Here is a 9,691-nt window from a genome sequence, read left to right as displayed (position 1 = left end):
GAGAGGGAGAGGGAGAGATTGTTTTTGAGAGAGAATTTTGGTGTGATTTGTGAATGAGAAACTAGGTGTTTATATAGTGCAAGTATTAGAGTGTTAGTCAACATAAGGATGTTCTAATTAATGATTTTATTTTGTTTTATAATTTTTAGTCAACAATAGGTGGTACTAGTTTATAATTAGTCAACATAAGGATGTACTAGTTTACACTTTATTTTTAGTCAACATAAGGATGTAAGATTTTTTTAGTCTCATTATTATTACTATTATTATTATTATTATTTTTACATTTACTACATGATAAGTATTATTTTCTTTTTACTAATTCATGACTTGTATATATTTAGCTCCCAATTGTTTTATTATTTATATAAATGTCACTTTTTATTTATTACTTATAGGTTATTAGTTATAATATTACATAAATGCATAAATTTTAATTAGCAGTGAGTGTCGACTAACAGTTTATTATTTTCATCTTTTATTAACTTGTCAATTTTTGTACAAAGTTAATTAATATGTTTTCTAACTCTTAACACTTAACAATTGTTGATTAAAGTTTAATCATTAAGTTTTAATTATATTGTTTGGGCTTTTAATATTGGAAAAATATAGAATGGAAAAAATGAGGGTCGTTATAGTACCTCCCCGTTATTGAAAACTTCGTCCCGAAGTTTTTAGGTAGTTTCCTCGTTTGCATCAGCAGTTGAGAAGAGATGGGGATATTTCCGTTTCATATGGTCTTTGCGTTCCCAGGTATATTCGGGGCCTCTACGCGAATTCCAACGGACTTTAACGATAGGTATATTGCTTTTACGCGTTTGTTTGACCTCTCCTTCCATGATTTCTATAGGTTATTCAACGAAGTGCATTTTATCATTAATGCGAATATCATTCAAAATGATGATGTTATACAAGTCATTTCAGTAAATTGGATACATGAAATGTGTTATGAATAGTACTGAGCTCATTTAAAACCTTGAGCATTTTATGCCACAATATTAGGGCAGACAAACAAAGAGGAGTTCGTGAAAATCACAGTCATGAAATTTGATAGAGATCTTCATTGTTTACAACAAGAATATTTTAATGATGAATATAAGTTGAAAAATAAAGTTTTATCACTATCGAATAATATGGATAAAACGATTCGTTTATAGGAAGAGTATAAATGAAGCTATCATAAAAGAGTGAAATGAGAAAATTAAATGTTCGCCTTAACTTTTGACGTAGTCACGATTGATTTCCGGAATTCAAGGAATTAAAGGAAATCTTCGTAATCTATAAGATTTGATTCTCCGGTATTTACGAAATTTTGAGATTTGTTTGATTAAATGCGGTGATTTGCCTCGATTGATGTGTTTGGAATTTTGCTATAAATTAGCTTCTTTCGTTTCATTATCTTCACCACTTCTATACTTTCTTTCTCAATTCAAACTTCCAAAAGATTAAGAAAATGCTTAATCCAGTTCTGATCCTGGTTATTATATTGACCATCTATGCAGTCATTCTTCTTTTTCTTTTACCGCCAGAGGAATCTGTTTACTTCTACTATGCTCTTGGGGTTATAGTGTTTTTAATTATCCCGTGTCTTTATATTGCTATACGCATTGATATACACGGTTTGTAATTTCGGAGTCGTTATCAGGCTTTATATTTTCCCTTATATGTCGGAGCTTTATGCTTTTGTTTCTTCTTCCCGACTTCAAGTCAAGCGAGTAATGGTCCAGAATTCATAGGTATGAAGTTTCGAATGATCATAATATATAAAGTAGAAAGGAAATGTAATAGCACGATTTGATTTGTCATATTACCAGAATATCCGGAAAAGACCGAATCATCAAGAAAAATATGTTCTTGATATATTTAGAGGTTAAATAGAATGTAAGAGTCGTGTAACATGGAAAATGATGATTATAAAATCTATGAATCATCATCTTCCATTAAAAACTTAGCATGACTTACTGTAATATAATCACGTTGGCCTGACGTCATTATATTATACTAACTCATGCTTCAATTCCCAACACTTCTTCAAAGCATTTATAATTTAAACTCGAATTTTACAGAATATAGAAACTAAAACAGTTTCCTTTATAAAGATATCGCAAAGAGATACTTAATTGCGGACATGAATCGTTATGAAGATATCTTTCGAAATATAGAGGATATTTATGATGATATTTTGGAATTTCTAAGTTCGAAAGTTGATGAAGAAAAATTTTCCGCAAGCTTTTAACATGACTTCGGAGCAAGATATTCTCTAAAGATTTCACCGGATCCAAAATTACCTGGATTCTTTGAATATAGGGTTTGACCCTTGTGTTTGTCCTTGGTCTCCTCCATGGTTAGCTCAATCCGTTTTTCAGTTCCAAATTTTCTTTTGAGCTTTTCCAACGTACCATTCTTTATTATCAAACTGTTGGCCCTTAAGACCATCTACAATTTTTCTGTTTCCTCTGCATTTAATGCAGCCATATTTGAATCATCGGTTATCAATCCGAAATGGTTTCAAGAAATTTCATTTTTAGATGATTAAACGCTGATTGCGATCGTCAAGATTCAAAGGATGTTTTCAAGAATTTTAAATTTGAAGTGTTTAAGCGTAAGATGCATCCATCAATGGATCTAACGGTTGACGAAGAAATGTTGTGATTTTCAAAAGTAAGGAATGGTAAGTTCGGTGGTTTGATTTGATAATTCATCATAGAATACGAATGAATATAATTCATGAATGTAGTGATCTTTAGGAAGATAACACTTGCTAAAGCTTTACTTAAGTTTCGATATGTCAAAATCAGAGTATGTAACTGAATTTGTATGAAAATGGTTTTTCTTTGGTGAACATATACATATATCATGTGAATGTAAGTAGTATAGTTAACAACTGCTGAATCAGAATGGAAGAATGTACAATGTAACATATTTATATGAGATATGAATATCTCTCGGGTTTTACCTACCCGTTAAAATATTTTTTACAATTAACAGTTTGTACAAAAGAGAAGATATACGTTCATATATGTATTCTTCAGATGTAATCATGGTTTTAATGAGCTAATATAATATTAAACTCATTTGATTTGCTGTTGAAACGAGAATAAATAATCTCCAAAACCTTAGAGATTTCATAATTGTCGTGAAATATTTCGCTAATGAAGTTATGAATTAATACTTCATCGTTCATTGTTATTGATATACTTCGGTATATGATGTTGGTGCTCTTGGAATTCTTGTGAAATTCATAAGGCACTAATGATATTTTCTAGAAAGTTTCGAGTACATCGAAAATTAAAGTATACAATCAATCATATATTTGAGTAATACACTTGGTTTATTACGAAATGGAGTTTATTGTATTGAAGCAATGATTAACGATTGTTAAGTTATTAACAAAAGATGTACATCATAGCATATTGTGATATGAATTAACCATGTAGTACATACTAGTTAAGATTCACACGTAATAGCTTAGTACGAAAAGATTTATTATTGTTCCAATCCATATATATAAAGTATACATATGTAATTCTTCAGGAAGAATGAGTCAATACATCTTAACTCATTATTAATAATATTCCTTGGTATCTATGGGGCGTATGATGTTGATGTTTGAGGTACTGAGTGCGATGTTGAGGCGTGGAATGCGGATGTTGTCGTTGGTGAAGCTGGTGATGTTGGTGGTGATGTTGGTGGTGATGCTGATGGTACTGGTGGTACTGGTTATGCTGCTGGTGCTGCTGCTGGTGTTCGTAGGTTTCGCACCATATTCTCCAGAGCCACTACTCGAGCGCGAAGCTCGTTGACTTCTTCTATTATTCCGGGATGATTGGCGGTTCGGACAAGTGGATGAATAAGATCTAAAATTTTAGATATTATATATTCGTGACTGGATATCCTGGAAATGAGGGTGAAAATAGTGTTCCGAACGGGTTCGCCAGTAAGTGCTTCAGGTTCTTCACCAAGAGGTGAATTCGGTTGGTGGAAGGGATCACCTTCTTCTTGTCTCCATTGATTAAGTTTACTACGAACCCATCCCCAATTCATCCAAAATAGATGATGGCTGATTGGTTGGTTCATTCCGGTTACGCTGCCATTGGAGCTCGAAGAGTTCGAGGAATCCATATTATATGTTTGGAATTAGGGTTTTTGATATGAGATTAGTGTTGAATACTGGATGATATATTCGTCTCCTCGAATACGTGTATATAGCAAAAAGATTTCCTTAATTTACGGAGGGAATTTAGGAAAAGTGTTAGACAAAATCTATTGGGATAGATACGATAAGATATAATAAGATATGATGTGTCTATACTTTAATAATGGCAGTATGACATGTCGAGATCATAAAGTGATAAGTATGTAATCTAATAATCTTTTGATTAAAGACTTTCAATTCGTATACTGTGATAACCCAATGACATTTTTCGATTCATAAACCGATGCATAAAGGCATAAGGCATATAGGTACGTGATATAACAGGGAGTTATATACGTTTGTGTGTGAGTAGTAACAATTATAAGAGTTTCAAAATCATGGATAATATTTCATGTAATACATATGTAATACACATAACCATGATAGATGACTTATGAATGTCAAGAATTTCTGAAATCATTGTGTCGCATTTAGATGCGGTGGTGTAATTGGATAGTACTCAGGAAAGTGAGCAGAGTTCTTAGATTAGCTCGGCATTCTAAGATAAGTAAAGTTTCTAAAGTATAGTGTAGCATTTAACAGTTAAAGGCAACAATTAAAGGCACTATGGTCAAAAAAAGTTGTAGTCCTACATTAGGAAAGAGACTTTGATTAGAATCTTTAAGTCAAGTTTGGTAAAGCATGATTGTTAAGATTATAAGGCAATCCTAAGTGCTTTAAATGTAAGGCAGGAAAGGTTATAGTTTCCTAGATTGCTAAGGCACCCTAGCTAGCAAGTAAGGCACACATAAAAATGCAATCCTGGTTCTCTATAACAGCCTGGTTATGCTCTGATACCAATCTGTAACGTCCTCCCAATAGGGTCTGGAAGAAACGTTACTAATATCAAATAAACCAACATATTATAATACGAGAACAATACTAAATGAGAAAATTTAACTTTATTGAGTACGCAGCGGAAAATGAAATGTCGTTACAATAATGGAAATAACGATAAAGTAATTGTTCATATGCAGAAGTAATAAATGCGATATCTCTTGATCCTAAGTCCAAGTAGCATCACATAAGTAGTAGATAAGAAAGCTTGAATCAAACAGCACCTGAGACAAAACATGCTAAAGTGTCAACCAAAAAGGTTGAGTGAAGTTCATAGGTTTAACAAAAGTAGTTATCGTTGTTTTTAGACCACAAGATTTAGTTGTAAAGTTGATCTCCCGCAGGATCAAAAAGTAGATCTCGCAGATCCAAAAGTTATGCCAGTGCGTGATATTTAGACTAAACGTTCAAGTTTGCCCCATGACAAGTTGTGTCTGTCCTTGTCGGTTTAAATTTCATTATCAAGTAATACAAAGACTGAGTCAAATGTATCGGGGACGTTACTCTCGATAGGCCTACCCCCAATAAATAAGCATGCCGCAGCACTTAAAAATATCACTGTAGGGACTTAGTCGGACGTAGCCGGGTATAGCATAGTTTTAGCAGTTGGTACTTGTGTCTAAATTGTAAATAGTAAAAGCAGCATGTTTCTCACCCCAAATAAGTTAAATAAGTTTGCTAGCAATAAAGAATGGGGCTATGAATTCACCTTAGTAAGTAGAGAGAGAGTTATTCCTCGGAATAAAGAGTTGAACGAGTGAGCAGGAAAGTCAACCTATTGACATTTAAGAGTAGTTAAGTGTTTTGCCCATGTTTAAGTTTAAGTATGTGTTTAATTATAGTTTGTTTTACTAAGTTTCTATTCCTAGTAAGTTACTATTTTTATAAAGTTTCCATTTTTAGAAAGTTTCTTATTTTACTAAGTTTCTATGACTAGAGAGTTTCTACTTTTATGAGTGTTTTCCATTTTAGGATACTTGCCGTATTAGATAAGCTTCCAATCACCTCTTTCCCTTCGAATGGCTAATTTAGATCTAGGGGCTTGAGCCATAGGACCCTTTAAATCGGAAATCCAAACCCTCTGCCTAGAATCTCGTAGAAACCATTCGTCAAGAAAGTTCGAAGATCTATACATCTCTAATACATATCCCAAAATGTTTGTGTGCTACAATATAAGTAGTAGGTTATAGGTGCTAGTAATAGTAATAGTGTATACATGTCAAGTACTAGTATAAGTAGTATTAGGGTTTAAGGTTTTAATATGTATATGTATATATAATTTATATATATATGTATATATATATAAAAATATATATATATATATATATATATTTTACATGTATATATGTATATATAAATCTAGGTGTGTTTATGGATAACAAGTTTATAATATGAATATGAATTAACAAAGATTAAAGTTTATGTAAATAGTTTAGGGTTTATGTTATACCTTTGAAGATTCAAGATAATTAACAAAGAAAAGATGAACACGATGAAGATGGAAGATCAAAGCCTTGAAAATCTTGAAGAACTCCTTGAAGATTCTTGAAGAACACGAAGAACAAGCTTGAAGATCCGAATACCACAAGAGAGGGAGAGGGAGAGATTGTTTTTGAGAGAGAATTTTGGTGTGATTTGTGAATGAGAAACTAGGTGTTTATATAGTGCAAGTATTAGAGTGTTAGTCAACATAAGGATGTTCTAATTAATGATTTTATTTTGTTTTATAATTTTTAGTCAACAATAGGTGGTACTAGTTTATAATTAGTCAACATAAGGATGTACTAGTTTACACTTTATTTTTAGTCAACATAAGGATGTAAGATTTTTTTAGTCTCATTATTATTACTATTATTATTATTATTATTTTTACATTTACTACATGATAAGTATTATTTTCTTTTTACTAATTCATGACTTGTATATATTTAGCTCCCAATTGTTTTATTATTTATATAAATGTCACTTTTTATTTATTACTTATAGGTTATTAGTTATAATATTACATAAATGCATAAATTTTAATTAGCAGTGAGTGTCGACTAACAGTTTATTATTTTCATCTTTTATTAACTTGTCAATTTTTGTACAAAGTTAATTAATATGTTTTCTAACTCTTAACACTTAACAATTGTTGATTAAAGTTTAATCATTAAGTTTTAATTATATTGTTTGGGCTTTTAATATTGGAAAAATATAGAATGGAAAAAATGAGGGTCGTTATATACGATGTTCTAACATAGTTTTGAAGTTAAAGTATAGCTTTAAAAGATGTAAGAATCTAAGAGTGATGATACCGGTTATAACTTGAATTGAATTCAGCGATTTCAAAATCAGAATATGTAATTAGATTTTTGAATGAGTATGGTTGTTTTGATTTCTATAAAAGAATGTATATTGTTGTGAAAGTAGGGAGTATAATGGATGATTTGCTGAATCAGATTCGAAGAATGTAACATATTAATTGTGAATTTATATATCTCTTGGGTATTACCTACCCGTTAAAAAAAATGTCACAATTAATATTTTGTACAAAACATTTTTATTACAGTCTTTATGAAAATATATGTGTATATTTCTTCAGATGTAATATAGATTTAATGAGTTAATATTAGATTAAACTCACTTGATTTATGGTTAAGGCTAGGATAGATAATTTCTAAACTTTAGAAATTACATAATCGCCATAGAATATTTTCCCAATGAAGTTATGAATCAATACTTCATCGTTGTGGTATTTCTTAGTATCTACAGAGCGTATGACGTCGATGCTCATGGGACAGATTGTGAAGTTGAGGTTTGCGATGCGGTTGTTGTTGGTGGTGGTAATGGTACTGTTGATGTTGTTGATGGTGGTACTGGTTATGTTGCTGGTGCTGCTGCTGGTGTTTGTAACCTTCGCACCATATTCTCCAAAGCCACTACCCGAGCGCGAAGCTCGTTGACTTCTTCTATTACACCGGGGTGATTGTCGGTTCGGACGAGCGGATAAATAAGATCTAGAATTTGGAGTAGTATATAATCATGACGAGATACTCTGGAAATGAGAGAGAAAATGGTGTTTCGGACAGGTTCGCCGGTAAGTGCTTCAGGTTCATTGCCAAGAGGGCAATGTGGTGGATGGAAAGGATCGCCTTCTTCTTGTCTCCGATGATTAAGGAGGCTACGAACCCATCCCCAATTCATCCAGAATAGATGATGGCTGATTGGTTGATCCATTCCAGTCACACTGCTTTCGGAGCTTGAGTGGGATTCCATTTCAGAAACCAGGGAACTTGAACTGATGACGAATTCCATTTCGTACGATTTGATAAAGGATTTTTCGATACGAAATGATTTTTTGGCTATCGGGTGGTATTCTAACTACATAGAATATCTATATATATAGATCAAAAGATTTCATAGATTACGGAGGAATTTACGGAATATGTCAGGTAAAGTTTACGGTAATAGATACGATAAGATATGATTTAGCAGATACGCTAAGATATGAATTTTGTCTATACACTATTCATGCAATCAATGCAGCAAGACTTGTCTAGACTAAGAATGATAAGCAGGTAATTTCCTAAGGATGGTAAGTAGATGATTTCTGACTAAAAATGATAAACAAAACTTTTGACATGCAGACACGGTCGAAGTCCAGACTCACTAATGCATCTTAACAACTATCAGTTAGACACACTAATGCAAGACCTGGTTCGCTAAGACCACCGCTATGATACCAACTGAAAGGACCCATTCATATACATTATAAACGATTCACAATAGTTGATTACATCGCGAGGTATTTGACCTCTATATGATACGTTTTACAAACATTGCATTCGTTTTTAAAAGACAAACTTTCTTTACATCAAAAATTGACGGCATGCATACCATTTCATATTACATCTAACTATAATTGACTTAATATTAATCTTGATGAACTCAACGACTCGAATGCAACGTCTTTCAAAGTATGTCATGAATGACTCCAGGTAATATCCTTAAAATGAGCTAATGCACAGCGGAAGATTTCTTTAATACCTGAGAATAAACATGCTTTAAAGTGTCAACCAAAAGGTTGGTAAGTTCATTAGTTTATCATAATCAATCATTTTTGTAATAGTAATAGACCACAAGATTTTAGTTTCCATAAATATCTGTACACTCGCAAGTGTTTAAAAGTATTCTATAAGTTGTAGGCACACGGTAACAAGCCTTAACATTCATGTTTTACCCTCTGAAGTACACCAGATCAGGTGTGTTTAAAATAACCTCGAAGTACTAAAGCATCCCATAGTCAGGATGGGGTTTGTCAGGCCCAATAGATTTATCTTTAGGATTCGCGCCTACCATACATAGACAAGTAGTTTAATGTTACCAAGCTAAGGGTATATTTCTGGTTTAAACCCACATAGAATTAGTTTTAGTACTTGTGCCTACTTCGTAAAACATTTATAAAACAGCGCATGTATTCTCAGCCCAAAAATATATATTGCAAAATCAATTAAAAAGGGAGCAAATGAAACTCACAATACTGTATTTCGTAGCAATTATGTATATGACGGCACTGAACAAGTGCAGGGTTTGTCTCGGATTCACGAACGTATCAATATTGTGATTCAATATTGCAGGAAAGTACGTAGACACAACGAAAATGATAAACGTTAGGTT

Source organism: Rutidosis leptorrhynchoides, chromosome 4 (assembly GCF_046630445.1).
Source record: "Rutidosis leptorrhynchoides isolate AG116_Rl617_1_P2 chromosome 4, CSIRO_AGI_Rlap_v1, whole genome shotgun sequence".
In the NCBI taxonomy this organism is placed as follows: domain Eukaryota; kingdom Viridiplantae; phylum Streptophyta; class Magnoliopsida; order Asterales; family Asteraceae; genus Rutidosis; species Rutidosis leptorrhynchoides.
The sequence above is the reverse complement of the archived record's forward strand: the minus strand, read 5'-3'. Positions refer to the sequence as shown.